The sequence below is a fragment of the Tamandua tetradactyla genome, chromosome 2 (genome assembly GCF_023851605.1).
Source record: "Tamandua tetradactyla isolate mTamTet1 chromosome 2, mTamTet1.pri, whole genome shotgun sequence".
NCBI classification, from domain to species: Eukaryota; Metazoa; Chordata; class Mammalia; order Pilosa; family Myrmecophagidae; genus Tamandua; species Tamandua tetradactyla.
Genome location: NC_135328.1, coordinates 95,665,824 through 95,687,039, shown reverse-complemented (window position 1 = coordinate 95,687,039; position 21,216 = coordinate 95,665,824). Strand labels below are relative to the sequence as shown.

Genomic DNA, 21,216 nt, shown 5'->3' with positions numbered 1-21,216 from the left:
CTGGTGATTAGTCTCCTGTTACATGTTTTATGCATATAAGTCCCTATTCCAACTAAGGCCCAAGACATGGGGAATACAAATTAATGAGTTGGCTCAAACCCTAATGAACAATACGATAAACTCACCTGACTCTCAAACAACACATTAAGCTCTCTGAGCCTTGTATAAATTGTGATTGGTAGATAAAGATCCAGATGCTCATTTAAGAGGAATATTTGAAATTCTACTGCAAAACATTCAGTCATGAATCTTCCTTCTGTGCTGTATCTTTTAGTAGTTTTGTTTGAAGACAAAAACAAGTAGATAAATAGACAAAGAAATATGTATAGTCTCCGGGATCAGAATCAGCTGGACAAGTCAGACCAATTAAAGGTCAACTCTTCACTACCCCTGCAATTTGTCATCTTGCCTTTTATGTTAACAAATTTGACAGTACACAGGGAAATTAATTTTAAACTATCTTGGCTGTGTTAGGCATGGAAAAGATAACACTAAACTTCTAGGGTTTCCAACATAAGAATTTACAGCATACACTACAGCAATGTATTTTTTGGAATGAAGATGAAGTTGCAATTCTTACACTCACCTGTGGCATCTGAGAGGCTATGGCCAATTTTCCCTATTTGCAGAGTTGTATGCCAGCAGACACTGGAGAGCAGATAACTTATTATGGTAGGTTACGTTTTCTAAAAACAGACACAACAATATTTCCAGTCCCACATATGCTTCCACAACTTGTCACTTGCCCATCAAGAGGCAGAGCCTACTTTTCCTCTCCTTGGATCTGGGTGATGGTTTGTATCTTGACTAAGAAAATGTAAAGGAAGTGACCCTGTGGAACTTCCAAGGCTAAATCATACAAGTTTGTGCAGCTTCCACCTGGCTCTGTCTCGGAACACTCCACTTCGGACCTCAACTACCATTTGTGAGGAGGACAAACAGCCACAAGGAAGGGCCACATGTAGATGTACCAGCCCCAGCCCAGGGATATGTGATCCAGGCAACAGTAGCACCAACGATCAGACATGTGTGACAGCGAGCCTTCAGGGGACTCCATTCATTGGTCTTCAAGTCGCTCCAGCTGATGCCAAGTAGAGCAGACATACAATGTCCCCCAGCATTCTGCCCCAGCTGCAAATCTGTGAGAAAAATAAACGTTGTTGTAAGCTACTACTTTGAACTGGTTTATTATATAGCAACTGGAATACTCACCAAATGTCGTGATTTTGTTTGATCTCTTCTCAACTGTTTAAGCCACTTTTAATGAGGAAGGCAATTCAACGATTATGTACCAGTGATTCCATCTGCAGTGATTCAGAGGTTTTGGTATCTGACTCATTCACAACTACCTTCTATCCACTATGAATCTGATCATGGTTTGACCAGTATCATAAGAAAGCTATGCTTGCTCAACCTGTGCAATGTAAGCTCTTTTTTTAAATTACAAAATTAATACATAAAAATTCAAACTTTCAGTATTTTTAGTTAAAAAAGAAAGTGAAAATGAAAAAAAATGAAATTCCCTTCATGTTGCCTAACCTCAATCCCACATTTTCCTGGGGTAACTAGATCAAATCCATTATGCATCCTCTCAGACTGTTCTCTACATCCTTACACACACAAACACAAAATATTTATCTTAGACATTTTCCCTTGCAGATCATGAGTTTCTTTCCAGCATGCTGCTAAACCAAGCCTACTGATCATAATAATTATGATCAAGACAGAGAAGAAAAAGCTGATGATGGCTTCCATTTATTGAGAACTTACTATGTTCCAGGCAGTATGCTAAACACTTTACATGCATCATTTCATTTACTACATTGCATATTAAAGTGCATACAAATCGTTAAGGAAAAACAGTTCAGAAAATAAATTCAATACTCCTTAAATCTTATTGAAGCTGGCAAGACATGTTATTATCCCATTACAGACACATACAAAAACTTTGCAAAACAAACAGAGTAAGCCACTGAACAAGTCTACTTGAAAAGTAAAGTTGATGATACAGGGTTCCTCAAACCACATTCGTGCAAATGACTCCAAAATGTCTAGTTCCTGGTCAGATTTTTACTGTGAGCCCTAGATCATATATCCAACCTACCTGAGATCTCAACTTAGATGCCACAAAGACACTTAAAACTCATTAAGCCCATGCCTTATGATTCCCCCTACGTATCTATGTAAATATGCACACGTACACACACACACACACACACACACACACACACACACACACACTGATATTCTCATACTCTCTCTCTGCTGCCATTATCTATCCAGTTGTGCAAGCCCCAACCCTGGTGATATTCCACTCACTAGTCCTTATTAACTTACTTCGATTTAAAGTTCTAACTTGCCTCTGGAATCTCCCTGTTTCTTTTCATTTTTATTGCTACCACCCTAGTCCATTATAAGCATTTCTTTCTTGGACTAATGCAACAACCTAGTGAATGCCTCCCAACCTCTCATCCAGATTTTCTCCAACCCATTCTCTATACTGTAGCTAAAGTGATTTTTATCAAAATGCTATTCCATTATTTCACCCCCATTCTTAAAACTCTTCAATGGGTGGTCCTTGCTTTTAGGAAAAAGGTTTACATTCTTATTGCAGTTTGTAAGTTCATTATGGTCCATTGTATCCTCCTCTTCATCTCACTCTTCACCCCAAAAGCCTCTTCTATTTCTTCAATTACAGCAACTTCTTTCCCAACACAGGGCCTTTGTACATGCTGTAGCTTCTGTCTGGAATGCTCTTTCCTTTTGATTAATTATCTTCTTCTGCAACATCAGCTCTGAGCTGAAACATTAGGTTTTCAGGAAATACTTTGCATGATTCCTCAATTTAGTTCATACTCCTTTATAATACTCTATTGTAACACCTCACTCTCCTTCTTCATAGCCCCATCACAGTTTGAAGTTACTTATTTATGAGAGTAATTATTCTTTTGAACATATATCTCCCCAACTTGATTATAAGCTCCTTGACAGCAAGAACCCAGTGGTGTGTGTTGGAGCCTATTCACACCAGCTTACAAGAACTGGTTGTGCCTTTGTCTTCCTACCAAACCGTCAAATATTGGTAGCTTGAAATTGGGTATGGTGGATGTGATGCCTAAGGTCATGTACCAACTTGGCTAGGTTATGGTATCCAGATGTGTGGTCAAGCAAGGACTGGCTTGATTGTTAATCTAAGACTATTTCATCAGTACATTGATTGCATCAATGGTTTATTACATCTACCATCAACTAAGGAGATTGCCTTCATCAATGAGAGAAGTCTTATGCAACCAGCTGAAGGCCTAAAAAGGAGAACTGATGATTTCATCAGCCAGAAAGAAGAATTTCCATCTCTATTCCAGCCAGTCAGCTTCTCTTGGGAAATTCATTGAAAACCTTTATCAGCTTTCCCTGCTGGAAGCCGCCTGCCCTATGGAATTTGGATTTACCCATCCCCACAGTCATGTGTGCCAATTCTTATAATAAATCTCATTATTTATATATACGGCTCTGTTTCCCTGGAGAACCTTGACTGATACAGTTGGGAACATTTGAACACAGAAATTGGCAAGTACTGAAAATCATGACTTTTGTTTCAGGAGATCCAACTGTTAAACATTTAATAGCAAGGACCATACTTGTCTATGCTTACTGATATCTCTCTAGCCCCTAGAACAATACCCAGCACATGGAAAGCTCTCAATAAATATTTTTTGAATGGAAGAATGAATGTCTCTCTTCACAGGTTCAAACAGCATTCTAGTTGATAGCACTCCTGAAGTAAATGTGACCTACCTAGTATTATTAATGAGCATGCTTCCAAAATGTAATGCCAATTCTTTGTTCACAGGCATTTCTTTATTTGGATAATTGGTTTACCCTCCCTGTGGGTCACAAGAACCAAAGAAATACACTGGGATTCACTGGGAGCCATAGTTCCCTAATGGTGAGCTGCCTTTTTTCCCTCCTCTCTTTTTCCAACTTTAGACACCCTCAAAGAAATGTCTTTTTAGGAGTACTGAGACAAGAAAAAATGAAAATAGAACATATGCATCATGCACAGGTACACATGGGCATAATTAGGTCTTTTTTGGAGGAAACTACATGCACAATAAATATCTTCTTTCAAGCGAAATGGTGAGAGTGTTGGCAGAAGATGGGGAAGAAAGTATGCAGAAAGAAATATAAGAAGGAGAGCAATCGACGTTTTCTAGTCTTTCAGAAGAAGAAAATCATACCTGCAAGATGCTTGCCTCCAAAATTAGCTAAACACCCATATATATGAAAGCAGCTTACACACTTCAAGTTTGAAAGTGCTAGGGCAGTCTGGTAATGATCAGGTAAGGGGAAAAGGCAGTCCTGAAGAGAAAAACTATGGATGTTACGCAACCAACATAATCTGCTCCGGGTTTTGGGTCACTGACAATTGTCTGATTTGCAGATGTCTACATGGCACTTCTCTCAAATCCATCTCTGCTTAAAATACAAGTGATTTCCACAACAGAGGTATCTTTTCAATTAATCTCCTTGTGGACTCCAAGAAATTCTGTTCCATTAGGCTTAATATAAAGGAACGAAGCATAGTGGTATTGATTTTGTTTTTCACCTATTGTTCTTTCAGGCTGATCCCTTCTGATGCTGGATTAATAAAGGAGTATTTGGTTGAATTATTTTTTCTTTCCTTTTCATTTTTTGGAATTCCAGGCTAAGAAGAAATTTCTGTTCTATTTCTATGAAAAAAACTCATTAGGGCATTATAAATATTCGTGTGGCTTTTGCAAGAGTGATACATCACCACTGGAAACAAGATATTTTGTGATCCCTTGCTTCTGAGACATATCAATAATTTCTACTACTGAAAATGCAGCCATCATTCTGGTAGAATTTTTGAAATAAAAAACACTGGAAAAAACAAAAAGACGTTATGAGAAACCCTTGTATTTCCCCTGTGGGGACCAGAGAGAATGAAATTAAGGGAATGTCTAAGAAAACTTCTCACATTCCAAAGCTTTGTCAAGTCAGCAAAATAAATTAACTGATCAAGAAATCTTAAATAAAAACAGTAGAAAAATCAGAACAGAGCATGTCGCAACTTGCAGGGATAGGTCACTATTAGAAAAATATATTGGCATAATTCACTAAATTATAAGTCAAAAGAGTAAAACCGCTTTCTCTGCATTCTCTTTCTTTCCCCCTCTTCTTCCTGAACAATTCAGTCCAAAAGCCATTACCTAGAGCCAAGATGGAGTTGCAAGGGGAGCAGAGTGTAGGAACTTGAGTGGTGTGAGGGGGTGATACACAGGGGAGAGGGCAGCAGTGGTGACGGAAGATTGATTTTATACAAGGGTGGACTCAGATAAGTAACTATCTCAAGGATAACGGAAGTCTCATTTCTCACTGTCAGAGAAGACAGAAATATGGAAAGGAAGAACATTAGAATAAATCCATGGTATTGAATTAGAGTGTAAGTATCATGGGTTTCTCTATATAAATAGATATAAAAACATCACAAACATATAGTCCCTAGTTCAGTCCACTATGAATGGCCTGGGAGCAGTGACACAAAGAAAAGTGAGCATACCTTAGCAACAAGTCTTGGCTTCCAAATATCCTTCTCTACTGAAAAAGACGAAGCCTTCAAGGAAAAAATGGCTGATCCTAGGGGTGGGGCAGGCAGAGTGCAGGATGAAACGGGTACATTTTCTTCTATAGAAAGTAAGGAAGTGGTCAGAGAACAAAGAGGACATATAAAATGGGCACAGAAGCCAGTTTGCAGGAACTCCCATTGGTCAAATATGGAACAACTTGCATGTCAAAATAAGTAATCATAATGAATCAAATAATATAGGAAAACATGAGTCTATATGATATAAATAAATAAATTGAAATTTTGATGAAGAATGGGATATTTCCACAGTCTAAATGTTACCTCTTCATGAAATGATTTCAGAAACAGAAAGTAACTTTACAGGGGATAAACCTTGTCAGATATCATCTTATTCAAGAATCAAATTGAATATAATCAGGAATGGGACACATTAAAATCATGCATCATTTGATAAGATGCAATGAGAAGAACACAACACCATATCTGCGATTTGCTGCCAAAGATTTATAACCTGAATCTAATCATGAGGAAACATCAGACAAATTAAAATTGAGGAACAATCTACAAAATAACTGGCTGTGATCTTAAAAAATGTCAAGGTCAACAACATAAAGAAAAGACTGAGCAACTGTTCCATACTAAAAGAGATATGATAACTAACTGCAATGTGTAATTCTTTTTTTTAAAAAAATAACAGCTTTCTTGAGATGTAATTCACATGCTACACCCTTTTAAAGTATAAAATTCAGTGGCTTTTAGCATATTCACAGAGATATGCAACCATCACCACTAACTAATTTTAGAACATTTTCATGATTCAAAAAAAGCAGCCATCCCAGTAGCAGTTGCTCCCCCTTCTCCCCAAAAAACCCACTAAGCAACCACTAATGTGCTTTCTGTCTCTATGGATTTGACTATTCTGGACCTTTCATACAAATAGAATCCTACAATATGTGGTCTTTTGTGACTCAATTCTCTCACTTAGCATGTTTTTAAGATTCAGCCATGTTGCAACATGTATCAATACTTCATTCTTTCTTATGGTTCAATAATATTCCATTGAATGCATATACACTTTTTTTTTACCTATTCATCAGTTAATAGACATTTGATTGTTTCCATATTTTGGCTATTATTAATAATGCTGCTATGAATACACACACACACACACAACACTAAATTCTGAGCTGGACATTTTGGCAGAACTTGAATTGGGTCTGAAGATTTGATGATAACAATGTGTCTATCAGTGTTTATATCCTGGCTTTGATGGTTATATTTTGGTAATATAGGAGAATATTTCTTATTTGAAGAAAATATATAATCAAGTATTCAGAGATGACAGGAAATTAATGTTAGCAACTTATTCTCAAATGCTCCAGAAAAAAAAGTTCTTTGTACAATACTTACAACTTATCTCAAGGTTGAAGTTGTTTCAAAAGAAAAAGAAATTACATTCATATAAAAAGATACTAAAACTTTTTTTTATAAAATTCAACCCTTACTCTTTATTTCTTAATTGTGAAAATATCTGAAAATGGATATTCCCTTAACATGACACACATATATTTAGGTTTGAACTATTTCTCAAACTAAAGCCTGGGACATGCTGAATAGTGAAACATTAAAGTATTCCTATTCAAGTCAGGAACAAAGAAGAATGCCTGTTTCACCACTATTATTTAACATTGTTCTGATTATTATTTAACATTGTTCTAGTTAATGCAATAGGAAATGTATTTGAGCACTGCTCAGTTTCCTAGCATGCACAAACAGCTACCTTGACATGTTCCTCCTGAGTCAGCCCCTGCCTGAGGTCCTTGAAGCCACCCACATGTATGGCCCGTGAGTTGTGGTGTCCAACTTGGAGAACCACACATTTAACTTCATCGTGCTCAGCAACCAGCTCATGTACCTGAGTGAGAATCTGCCCAAGTCCATCCAGTGTTCATAGCACTGTAGGATACAGAGATCATTGACCTGAATTCTTGACTTCCAGGCAGCCAGGATGGCAACATAAGATGCCTCACACAGAATCTTTGCACAACTAGCAAAAATGAGTACAGCCGTTTTCCTCAAAAATCTGCAAAACAGTTAAAGGGTTGCAGTAATTTAATCAAGAAAGTGCAGCTTTTAAAAAGGCAGATTTCTCATCAGAAACTATGCAGTACAGAAAGCAGAGGTATGAAATCTTTAAAGGGTTGAAAGAAAACTATTTCTAATCAAGAATTTTCTATCTGGCAACACTGTCTTTCAAAAGCATGGATGAGATTAGGGCATTCTCAAATAAACAAAAACTAAGGGACCTTTGGCCCCACTAGACCTGCCCTACAAACAATGCTAAAGGGAGTTCTTCAGACTGAAGGGAAGGGCACTAGACAGTGTATCAAAGCAGCAAAACAAAATAAAAACCTCTGGTAGAAGTAACCATATGGGTGATTATTCTATTCCACTTTTTTATTTGTAACTCCAATTTTTACTTCTTATAGCTTATAAAATGCAAATAAATAAAAAGAAATGATAAATCTATGGTATTGGACATTCAATGTATAAAGATAGAATTTGTAACAAGTACCACAAAAAGTGTGGGGATAGAGGGACAGTGTTTGCGTACACTACTGAAGTTAAGTTGGTATCAAATCATTGGTATCAAATCAAACTGATTGTTATATATTTAAGATGTTAAATTTAAGGTAACCACAAAGAAAATAACTAAAAAATATAGAGAGAAGGAAATGAGAAAGGATTTGAAATAGTACAGCACAAAAAGTCAAACAAATATGAAAGTAGGCATTAACAGAAGAATTGAGGGACAAAAAGGTATACGACCAAATAGTAAGATGGCAGAAGAAGGTCCTGCATTATCAGTAGTTACTTTAGATGTAAATGCACTAAATTCATGAGTCAAAAGTCAGTGGATAAAAAAGCATTACCTCATGACATCCAGGGGTGAAAGTCTCCCTGGCAATGCAGGAGAGAACTCCCAGGGATGAATCCAGCCCTGGTACCATGGGATCAACAATTCTATCCTGATCAAAAGGGAGAAAAGAAGTATAACTAATAAAGTATCAGTGGCAGAGAGAGTTCAAATAGAGTCGAGAGGCTACTGTGGAGGTTGCTCTAAAGCAAGCTTCAGTTAGACCTTGCTAGCTATCATAACCTGCCAAGCCCAACCAGGACCATTCCAGCCAATCCCAAAGAACACCTAGGGCAATATATAAGATTCCACAAAGATTCCACAAAGATTCCACAAAGATTCCACAAAGATTCCACTAGAGCAACTTTCCAGAAAACTACAACCTCCAGATGGGTCCCTGGTCCAGACAAGTCCTGAAACCTAGCCCAGCCTCTCCAGAACATATGATAGTTCCATCTCCCTACCCCATATTAGTGGCAGACCCTTCCAATATGGAAGATTAAGAACCCAAACACCCCTAAAAACACCCCTAAAAAGATCAAAGGTGATGGTGGAGTTATACAGTGAAGATAGGATTTAACAAATGAATATGAATGCTGAATCATTAAATTGATATCTCTTTTAGGCTCCAGTATTTTAGAGAAGCTAGAAGTAAAAAACCTAAAATTATGGAAATGTAATCCACGTCAAAGTCTGAAATATGTTCTACAACTAATTGTGGTGCTGTGCTTTGAAATTTATTGCTTTTTCATATATATGTTATTTTTCACAGAACAAAAAGGAAAAAAAGTCGATTGGATGATAGAAATATTTAAACCTTCTAGCCTCCTACATTCTGGAGCAGCTAGAAGGAAAAATCTGAGAGGATCATATGGCAGTCCATGACAAACTCTGGGATCTGTCCTGTAACTGCTTGTTGAAGGGTGCTTTGAAAACTATTGCTTTTTTATTTCTTTGCTTTGTATATATGTTATACTATACAATAAAAAAGTTTTTAAAAAATCATAACCTCAGAACATGCTCTTCACAATAGACTCACCTTAAATTAAAAGACATAATTAGGTTGAAAGTGAAAGGATGGGGAAAAAATTGCTGTGCAAATATTAACCAAAAGAGAGCTGGGTAGCTACACTAATATCAGATAAAATAACAAAGAAGGCCACTATATGCTGATAAAGGGGTCAATTCAACAAGAAGATACAACAATTATAAATATATATGGACCTAAAAGAAGAGCCCCAAAATATAGGAAGCAAATACTGACATATTTAAAGGGATAAATGGTTTTACATTAACAGCAGTAGACTTCAATACACAACTTTCAATAATAGATAAACCATCTAGACAGAAGATCAGTAAAGAAATGGAAGACTTGAATGATACTATAAATTAACTAGACCTAACAGTCAGATAGAGAACATTTCACCCAGTAGCAGCAGAATAAACATTCTTCTCTAGTGCAGATGGGTTATTCTCTAGGACAGACCATAAGGTAAATCACAAAATAAGTCGCAAGAAATTTTAAAAGACTGAAATCATACAATGTATCTTCTCTGACCACAATGGAATGAAGCTAGATATCAATAAAAGAGGGAAAACTCACAAGCACGTGGAAATTAAATGACACATTCTTAAAAAACTTATGGGCAAAGAAGAAACTAGGAAATAACTCGAAGTAAGTAAAAAAAAAATCATACAGCCTATCAAAACTTATGGGATGCAGCAAAGGCAGTGCTGAGAGGGAAATTTATACCTCTAAATGCTTACATTAAAAAAGAGGAAAGATCCCAAATCAGAGACCTAAAATTATAATGGAACAATCTAGAAAAAGAAGATCAAGTGGAACCCAAAGTGAGCAGACTGAAGGAAATAACAGAAGATCAGAGCAGAAATAAATGAAACAGAAAATAAAAATACAATGGAGAGGATCAATAAGACCAAGAGTTGGGTATTTGAAAAGACCAATAAAATTGACATTCCTTTAGCTAAACTGAGAGAAAGAGCATAGATAACTAAAATTGGAAATAAAAGGGGGGCATTACTACCAAACTCACAGAGAAAAAAAGGATTGTATAAGAGGATATTATAAATAACTGCATACCAAAAATTAGCCTAGTTGAAATGCATAAATTCATAGAAACATATAAAATACCTACACTGCCTCAAGAAGAAACAAAAGATCTTTATTTTTTTTTAACATGGGCAGGCACTGGGAACTGAACCCAGGTCTGTGGCATGGCAGGCAAGAACTCTGCCACTGAGCCACCATGGCCTGCCTAAAACAAAGGATCTTAACAGACCCATAACAAGTGAAGAAACGGAATCACTAATCACAAACCTCCAAGCAAAGAAAAGCTTAGAACCAGATGTCTTTACTGGTGAATTTTACCAAACAGTCAAAGAAAAATTAACACTAGTCCTGCTCAAACTCTTCTAAAAAATTGAAGACAAGGACATACTTGATCATCCTACTATCAAAGCCAAATAAAGATAGCACAAGAAAAATTACAGATCAAATCCCTTATGAATATAGATGCCAAAATCCTGAACAAAATACTTGCAAGCTGAATCCAATAGCATTTTAAAAGAATTATACACATGATCAAGTGGTATTCATCCCACATATGCAAGGGTGGTTTAACATAAGAAAATCAGTTTATATAATGCACCATATTAATAGAATGAAGGGGAAAAATCACATGATAATTTTAATTAACACAGAGGAGGCATTTGATAAAAATCCAGCACCTCTTCTTGACAAAATACTTAGAAAACTAGGAATAGAAGGAGACTTCCTCAATGTGATAAAGGGCATATATGAAATATTCACAGCTAACATCATACTCAATGATGAAAGACTGAAAACTTTCCTTCTAAGATGAGGAACAAGACAAGGATGCCTACTGTCACCACTGTTATTCAATAGTGTACTGGAAGTTCTAACCAGAGCAATTAAGCAAGAAGAAGAAATAAAAGTTATGCAAATTGGAAAGGAAGAAGTAAAACTTACCCTATTTGCAGATGGCATGAACTTATATATACAAAATCCTGAAAAATTTATAATAAAGCAACTAGAGATAATAAATGAATTTGGCAAAGTGACAGGGTACAAGATCAACACCCCAAAATCAGAGTGTTTCTATACACTAGTACTGAACTATTTGAAGAGGAAAGCAGAAAAATCTCATTTACAAGAATAAGTAAAAGAATAAAATGTCTAGGAATAAATTTAACCAAGGATATAAAGGGCTTGTACATGGAAAACTTCAAGACATTGCTGAAAGAAATCAAAGACAATCTAAATAAATGGAAGGACAGTCCATGTTCATGGATTGGAAGACTAAATATTGTTAAGATGTCAGTTCTACCAAAGCAATTTACAAATTCAAGACAATCCCACTAAACATTTCTGACAGTCTTCTTTGCAGAAATGGAAAAGCCACTTATCAAATTCATATGGAAGAATAAGGGACGCTGAATTAGCCTGAAACATCTTGAAATAGAACAAAGTTGGAGGAGTCACACTTCCCAGTTTTAAAACTTATTACAAAGTTCTAGTAATCAAACAGCATGTACTGGCATAAGGATAAACATATAGACCAATGGAATTGAACTGAGAGTTGACAAATAAGCCCTCATATCTATGGTCGGCTCATTTTTTTTTTAGGTGATTTTTTAAAATCAGGGATTTTATACTTTTTATTTTACAGTCCTTTAAATATTAAAGTTATTGGTTACACAGTTATAGATTCTTGCAAAAATTCACACAATTTAAGTCAAATTCTTATATAATTGGAGACATTGCCATCAAGGTCCTTTGGCCAACTGATTTTTGACAAGGGTGCCAAGTTCACTCAATGGGAAGACAATAGTCTCTTCTACAAACAGTGCTGGGAAAACTGGATAATCATATGAAAAGAACCTTGCACCATATACAAAAATTAACTAAAAATGGATCAAAGATCAAAATACAAGAACCCAACCATAAAACTCCTAGAAGAAAAAATATGGAAGCATCTTCTGGACCTTGTGATAGGCAATAGTTTCTTAGACTTTACACCCAAAGCACAAGCAACAAAAGAAACAATAGATGAATGGGACTTCAAAACCAAAAAACTTTAGTGCAGTGAAGGACTTTAATATGAAAGTAAAAAGACAATGTACAGAATGGGAGAAAATATTTGGGAGCCACTTTTCTGATAAAGGATTAATATCCGGAATATATAAAGAAATCCTATAAGTCAACAACAAAAGAAAAGCAAGCCAATAAAAAAATGGGGAAAATAACTTAAATAGACATTTCTCCAAAGAAGATATACAAGTGGCCAATAGGCTTATGAGAAGATGTTTAACATCATTAGCTATTAGGGAAATGCCAATCAAAACCATGATGAGATACAATTTCATCCCCAGTAGACTGGTTACTACTGGGGGAGGAATGTAAAATGGTACATCTACCACAGAAAACAGTTTGGCAGTTCCTCAGAAAGCCAAGAATTACCATGTGACTTGGAAATCCCACTTCTAAGTAGATACCCAAAAGAATTGTAAACAGAGACTCGAATAGATATTTGTGCACTGATGTTCACAGCGGCATTAGTCACATTTGCCAGAAGATAGAAGCAATCCAAAGTGTCCATTAAATGATGAATGGCTATACAAAATGTCATACATGCACACATGTAACAGCATGGAAGAACCTGGAGATATCATGATGAGTGAAATAAGCCAGACACAAAAGGATAAATACTGTATGATCTCCCTGCTATGAAACAATTATAATAAGCAAATTCATAGAGTCAGAAACTGGAATATATGTTACCAGGGGTCTGGGTGGTGGTAGGAATGGGGAGTTAATGCTTACCTGGAAGAATTTCTGCTTGGGGTGATGGAAAATTTTTGATAATGGATGGTAGTTATGGTAGCACAACATTGTAAACATAATTAACACCAATGGATTATATATTTGAATGTGGTTAGAAGGAGAAATTTTAGATTGTATATATGTTACAAGAATAAAAATTTTTTTTAAAAATCCACAGGACTGTACAACACAAACAGTGAACTCTAATGCAAACTATGGACAGTAGTGGTAGTATGATTATAATATTATTTTATTAACTGCAACAAAGGTACATAGTTAAATATCCAACAGTAGGGGATTGGTTAAATAAATCACAAACTTTTGATATGATCAATTAACTTGTGGCTAGTAAAAACGACATTGTATGAAATGTTCACAAAATATAATTAAATGCCATTGCAAAGTGGTATTGAAAATGCATATATATATATATATATGTATACATAGAAAAAAATTGGAATTATATATGTCTACCTGTTAAGAATGGTCATTTGGCTTGTCCACATTTTCCAAATTTTCAAATATGTATTTCATAATTGGAAAAAGAAGCTTCCTTTCTGAAAAATCAGCTTCATATGTGCTAGACAAATCAATAGCAACAGATGAGAAGAAGACAGGGCCTGTTCTTATCAACTGAGTTCATTCTAAAGTCTAAAGTCTGGCATGCCTGTTAAGACAATTAAGGATTCTCTGGTAGAAATATGGGTTCAACTGTTGGGTAAATAATAGGCCTATTTTTATCTTTGATGTTCGGCAAAATCTTAGAACATTGTGCTCAGCTATGAAAGGTACACTTAAGGAACACTGATTCCTAGTGAGTCCAAAAGGTTCTATGATTAACAGCTAAAGACAATAAGATTTAATCCATTGAAAAGAAGAGCTAAGGGGAATATAAAAATGTTCTCCAAATTTCCAAATGTCATAAGAAAGAGATGTTAGACTCAGAGTGATTCTCAACAAAGAACAAGGATCAATGCAGAGAAATTGCCTAGATGACATCTTGAGAGAAGTAGAACTGTTCCAACAATTAGATTCACTCTGCCAAGGAATGGGCAGCCTTTGGAGGAGGTGAGTCTCACCAGAGGGTTTCTAGCAGAGGCTTCTACTGAACTCATCAGGACTGCTTAATGTAGATTCCAGTCTTGGGTAGCGGGTTGTACTAAATAGCCTCTAAGACCTTGTGACTCAAAGTGAGGTCCATGCACATCAAAGGGTGCAAGGATGCCAGCTAACCCTGAGGCTTCCCTCCCACTTAGGTTCTTTGGGTCTTCTTTTGCTATTCTTATACCCATCCTTGTCTGACCTGCTAAATATGCATTTAATAAGTAGTTATTCAAGGCAGAAGACCCGAGGATGATTCATGATAGAATGGGTATAATGAACTTCCAAAGCAAAATCATCTGATGAATGGTTACATTCATTATTGGTGGGAATTTAGGGAGGTTTGCTGAAATCCATTGGCAGTGGATTAAATGGGTGTGAATGCAGCCATGTACACGTTCCTTGGCCCCAATGAATCAGATAACGTCAAAGGCTATCACCTTCCTTTATAGTTCTCATGAATTAGTCCTATCCTCTAGGTAGCGATTTCAGGCTACCCAACCACTTTTAAGGGCTATTTGCAGAGGAAAAATGGCATTCTGCCGACCCAGCAGTATACGCACACTTATTAGTCCTATCCTTGGTTAGATATAAATTTCCAACTTTCAACAGTTGGTTGTCCAAAACTCCAAACAAATAAATAAGGGAAGTTTAAACAGACCTCATGTGTAAGAAAAGGACCAAATAAGTCATTGGCAAGACTTAGCCTCACTCCTTTGGCTCAATTCCCCAATTCATTTCCCATGACTCCTCAATTCACAATACTTTATACAGTGGAACAACCTACTGCTTCCAGCTCCCTGCAAACACTTGCTTCTCATGCCTTTCCTGTTACTCCCTCTTTTCTTTGCCTCTTTTCCTTTGCTCATCCTTTAGGACTCAGCTCAGGCTTTGCCTTCTCCCCCAGGCATCCTTCCCTCTGACCCCAGGCTGTATCACGTGTTGGTTCTCTGAGCTCCCACAGTGTTCCATTTTAATCTTTATCATATCACCTTAGAACTGCACTGACAAGCAGAAATATAACATGAGCCATATATTTAATTAAAATATTCTAGTAGCCACATTTTTTGAAAAGTAAAAAGCACTGAGGTTAATTTTAGTTAGATACAATTTAGCCTAATATATCCAAGGTCTTATCATTTCAGCAGGAATAAATATTGTATTAAAATAATTAATGAGCTAGTTTACATTCCCTATTGCATCAATTCCTTGAAATCCATCTTGTATTTTGTACATAGAGCACATCACAATATGAACTTGTCACATTTCAAATACTTGATAGTTAGATATGGCTCATGGCAACTATGTTGGACAACACAGTCTTAAACTGAAATAATTTATTTAGTTTATTTATAATCTACCCCCACTAGAAGGTAAACTACTCAGAGGCAGGGCCAGTGTCTTATTTGTAGCATCATCAGTGATTCTTCAGTGACTGGCATATATTAAGCACTCAATAAAAGCCTGCTCAGCCTAACTGACTTGAAGGTAGTTTGAGAGAAGTTGTAATTTTAAACACAGCGCAAATGAAGAGCAGTTATGTTTATTAAAAATAATTATGATGACAGGGATAATAACTAACATTTTTATGTTGGCCCATGTGCTATGTTCTTTAAGCATACTATCTCATTTAGACTCTGCAATAACCTTATATGCTGTGTACCACTATTACCGCCACATTATAGATAAGTATACTTGCCCCAAATCATACAGCTACTAAGTAGAAGAGCCAGGATTTATTAAAACCAGAGAGTTACATGAAAACAAGTAAATGATGCTAATTAAGCACAAAGACATACACACACATATCACAGTAAACAAAAGTTGAAAATAAACTATATTCACAAATATTAAAAACCTATTCCAATAGGCATGTCTTCTCAAATTGCCTTTACCGATCCATCCAGTATCTTTACTAGGGCTTTGCAATCTGCTGAATTCTACCTAATGCAGGATATACTTCTTTACAAATCTCTAAACCTGCTTGATACTGAATGTCTTTCATAACTGTCTGCTATGTTGCTTGCATCCTGCCTGTCTTGTCAAAATGGCAGAGCTTTTCACAAATCACTCCAGTGAATAGAGTCACGTTTCTCAATGTCTAATAGTCTTCTAGTATATTAAAAGAGTGGCACTTCAACTGCTCTCCCCCAGCCCCCACCTCCACAGGACCCCACAGACAAGCTCATATGGCCCACGAGAATGGTAAGCAGTAATTGCTGATGTATGCTTTTGTTTCAGGAGCTGGGCTAAACTGTGCCTACAAAAAAATAAATAAAATGCAGCAGACTTTAATTTTTTGGTGTATAAAAATCCCATTATCTCAAAACCACAGGAACCAGAACCACATCTGGCAAGGGAAATAAAGCTGGAGATGTAAGGAAAGAATAGATTAGGAGAAACCTTGAGAGCAGGCAGCCAAGTTTAGATTTGACGTGGTAGGGAATAAAGATCCCTGGAGGGTTTCTGAATATGGAAGTGCTGTGATGAAAACAGTGATTAAAGAAGATGAAATACAAGCAGGACAAATTGAAGGGAGGGACTAGAATCTGAGAGGAAAGCAGGAATCCAGGCCCAAGGGAGAGGGAGAGAGAAAGCATGGTATTAGGAAAAGGGTCCAGGATTCAATGTCAGTAATTATTATATGCCCACCCCTAATTCACGTTACTATCAAATTACTGCCCAGCTTTGCAGACTCTTACTATATTTGGGAAGGCAAAAATAAACCCGTGAGGAGATGAATATTTTCATTAAAATGATAATGAAATTTCATCTCCATGAATATAATTGTTTAACTATATGTGTACCCTGCTGTGCAAATGGCCTCATCGCGGGCACGTGGGACAGTTTGCTGGGCAGATATGGATTTCAGAAAAAACTGTAGCAGGCTTCTATTCACAGAATAACAAATACCATGAAAAGAAAGCAATTTTTAAAGCAGCTTCATGTAGATGAAGCCCATATGTCAGAATAGAGATGGCTGTCCCCAAAGTGGCAGCCTCAGAAGGCTCCTAACGCACTGCTCTCTAGGACTCTAAAAGCATCCTGTCTGAGTAGGGGTTAGATGTCAGAAAGGCATGGGTCAACTTTCAGATTGACAACCCCACTCCTACACCCTAAGCCACCACATTCTTTCGTTCCAGAACTGGAAAGAGTCTTGGAGAGCAGCTAAATCTGTAATTTAAGAACATTTTCAAGCTCTGCATGCCTTTTGCCAATTAAATCTAACAGAAATATAATGAGTAAAAATGGAAATGGGCTTTTGGAGAAGGGGCTGTGGTAAAAGGACAGAACTCCATCTACTCATTCTCTCACTTCCCTTTGCCCTCCCTACCCTCAATCCCCCACTCCTAATTTAAACAAACTGTGGGGAAAAATCCTGAGACAGCCCAAGACCCTGGGGCTGCAGAGAGAGAAATCTGGAAAATACTGGAATAGTCCAGTATTCTTGTTTTGTTTCTTTAGATAAAAAATTCTTTGGACAGATGAAAAATTGCGGCCAAGATAACTAAAAGCAGGTTGCCATTTCTAGTCATTTGCTACACCAACCCAAAAGCCATCCTTCTGGAAGCACTTAGAAATGCTAGTTAAATTCAAAGATCCATTTGAATGCATAAAAATGAACTCACAAAGACAGAAACTCATCAAGTTGAAGATGGACGTAACCCATGACCCAACAATTCCACACCTAGTTATGTGTTCCAGAACAGTATTTTTCAAATTGTCAGTGGAGATGCATCACTGGAATTACTTTAGTAAATTGCAACCAGCATATATTTTTTGAGTATGTGAAATATACTAGATGAGACTAAACTGGATGAGTTTAGTTAGTTTAGAAAATAAGAATAACTATTATTTTGAAAAGTTTTTGTTTTGCACAATATAAATGCATATATACATACACACAGATTTATATTGTATGTGTGTGTATATATATGCGTGTGTGTGTGTATATGTAGTATGTGCATGTGATAGATTTGTATGAAGTGCATCTTTGTGGACTGTGAGCAAAACAGTTAGAAAAATGCTGTCTGAGACAGGCTTTTCTATAATAGTATAACAAACTATATGATAATATTCACTGAAGCACTGTTTTTAAAAATGAAAAATTAGAAGCAATCTAAATGTTCATCAGTAAGAATGGATAAATAAATAGTGGTCTGTTCATAAAACATTATACCACATGACAGTTAAAATGGATGAGCCAGAGCTACATGCATCAACATGGTGAAATCTATGCTGAATTAAAAAAAAAAGCCAAGTTACAGAATGATATATACAGTGTGCTTCCATTTATTTAAAGTCATAAAGCAAGGCAAGAGTACATACTATTGAAAGACACGTGTGTCTTTTTCTGTAAAAAGTATGAATTCAGGACTGTGTTATCTCTGGAGTGGGAGGAAAAGAAATGGGAAAAATGAGAGATGCACACAGAACTTTAATGACATTTGAAACCAACATGTCAAGAACTGGATGGTTGCAATGGAGACATAGAGTTTTATTAGTTTATTCTACTTCCTTTGTGGATTTGAAAAATTTTAAAGTCACGTAGTCGAATGGTGCCGTACTCTGGACTAAACCCAGGGCAGGATCCTGACGGACCAAGTCCTCTTTCCATCTAACCCCCAGTTCATAATCTGTTTGAGAATTGAAGGGTTTGCGTCATTTTGTTCCTAATCTGAGTTATTTATTTTTACCTGAGAGATATTGCTCCTCGCACTCCACCAAGGCCACATCTGCTCTGGCTAGAAATAGTATGAGGCACAGTCACTCTGTGAAGGTTGAGCTGTTGCTTCACGGTTTGCTGCTTGGCTATATTTTCACTCACACATTGCAACAAAATGCTGAGCCATGGAGAGGTCAGTAGAGAGATGATTTAAATATGCAATATATATAAAATATAATTATTATGATAATTATAATATAATAATTATCATAATAATTAAATATAATATAACATTAATAATATATATCATATATATCTGAGAAAGAAAGAAACACAGAGTGAACAAATAGGCAAACTCATAAGAAGTGATAAAATTGAAGTCAGAATGTTGCTGAGAAACAAAAAAAACAAACGTGCGGTATATTTCAGGTGATGGGAGTAACTTGAACCAGGAACATTTTTATAGCCTTTAAGCACAAATATACAATCTAATGGGAAGCGGTTCATTAACTTTTTTTTCTGGTCTAAAGACAAAAACAACAAGACAAATGATACGTTGGCAATGACTGGAGGATGCTACGCAGAGATTTATGGTGCTTTGGGAAAGCTCAGGGCAATGGTTTTTGTCATTGGATCCTTTAGACTCTTCAAGTTACATAAGAGGCTTTTATTTCTTTTAGGTCTCTCACACTGGATACTTAACAATATCCTCTGGGTCAGCTTTAGGTTTTCAGGTAGGTGAGCCAAAGCCTTCTGCTGTTGCGGGGGGGGGGGGGGGGGGGCACTGATAGAGAATGAAGTTCACCCTTGAAGGATGGGGGCCTGGAAAGAACTGGTCCCTGGAGTCAAGAAGTAAACTGGATGTGACTTTACCTTTTGGATACTTCTTGCCCTGGACGCCCACCAGTTGCCATGAACTATGAATGCATTCTCTGTTCTGCTGGTGTGTTTGTGTGCATGTGAATCAGATCTGTGACAGAATTTCTTTGGTTGTATCAAGAGGAAATGCAGCAACGACCAACATTTACTGAGTATTTAGCTTCCTAAGTGCTTTACCCCATTTAGTCTTCACCATCTTCTCTTTTACAGATAAGAAAACTTGCCTAAGATTAGATTACCCAGAATAACTGGTAGAACCAGGATTTTGACCTAGTCCATTGATTCCAAGAGCTTGGTCATTTAAGCACCGCACTCCATCTGGGAGGTAGTACTGAACATAAGATGCCTGTGTCACTATCAAGTTGCATTAGGAGTCACGGGGCCCTGCTTCACCTGCAGGTTCTCTAAGAGGAAAGAATTCACCTGCCTATGAATGTGAGGCTGCTTCACTCAAAATCAAAATCCTTCCTTTAATGCTCCTAGGAACCCTGAACATCTGATTCATGAATGGAGTGGAGACCTCTCAGAGAATCCTATTTATCCAACTCGACCTAAATTATGGTGGTTATGCTATGCTCCTAAACCTCCAGAGAATGAGAGAGGAGCTGGACTTGGAAATATTAGATAAAAGTCAAAAAATTTAAGCTTATGTCCAGTGTTGCCTCTTAGTAACTGAATGGATTGAACTTTTCTAGCCTAGCTTTCCTTGACCATGAAATAAAAAAAATAATGCCTATCACATAGGATGGTGAGGCACAGATTGATTATCCACATTGTTGACACAAGATTTTTCCCTTTGTTCCACAACACATTACAACAAAATGCCATGCACATATATGAGACACTCATGTGGATCCCAAAGAGTTTTCCTAATATAAGTATTATTATTAACTTTGCACAGGGCATTGAACATTTTGTTTTTTCCATATATAAAAGGAGGGATATCAATCACCAAGGTCCCTTCCAACTTTGATATTTGTGATTCTTTATGTCCCAGGTGAAGAATGACTGAACCCGTTTTCTAAATGGTAGTTTAGTGACTGCCAGGCAAACTTCCCCTCCTAAGGTGGGGAATCAGATCCCCAGGGTCCCATCAATAACACTGAGCCCCTAAAGAAATCTAACAGTTCAGAGATATAGTGGTTCCAAATTGCCCCAAGTTCATGTGTTAGAGTAAAGAG

At 36.7% G+C, this 21,216-nt stretch overlaps 1 long non-coding RNA gene across 3 annotated transcripts in view; it reads right to left on the bottom strand.

Annotated features, from left to right (window-relative positions):
- Positions 1 to 529: 529 nt before the first annotated feature.
- Positions 530 to 21,216, bottom strand: part of LOC143673593 (uncharacterized) — a 115,007-nt gene continuing 94,320 nt past the window's right edge. For all 3 annotated transcript variants that reach the window (XR_013170472.1, XR_013170473.1, XR_013170474.1), the window contains one exon: positions 530 to 1,139. This is a non-coding gene — a long non-coding RNA (uncharacterized LOC143673593). The remainder of the gene's footprint in view (positions 1,140 to 21,216) is intronic.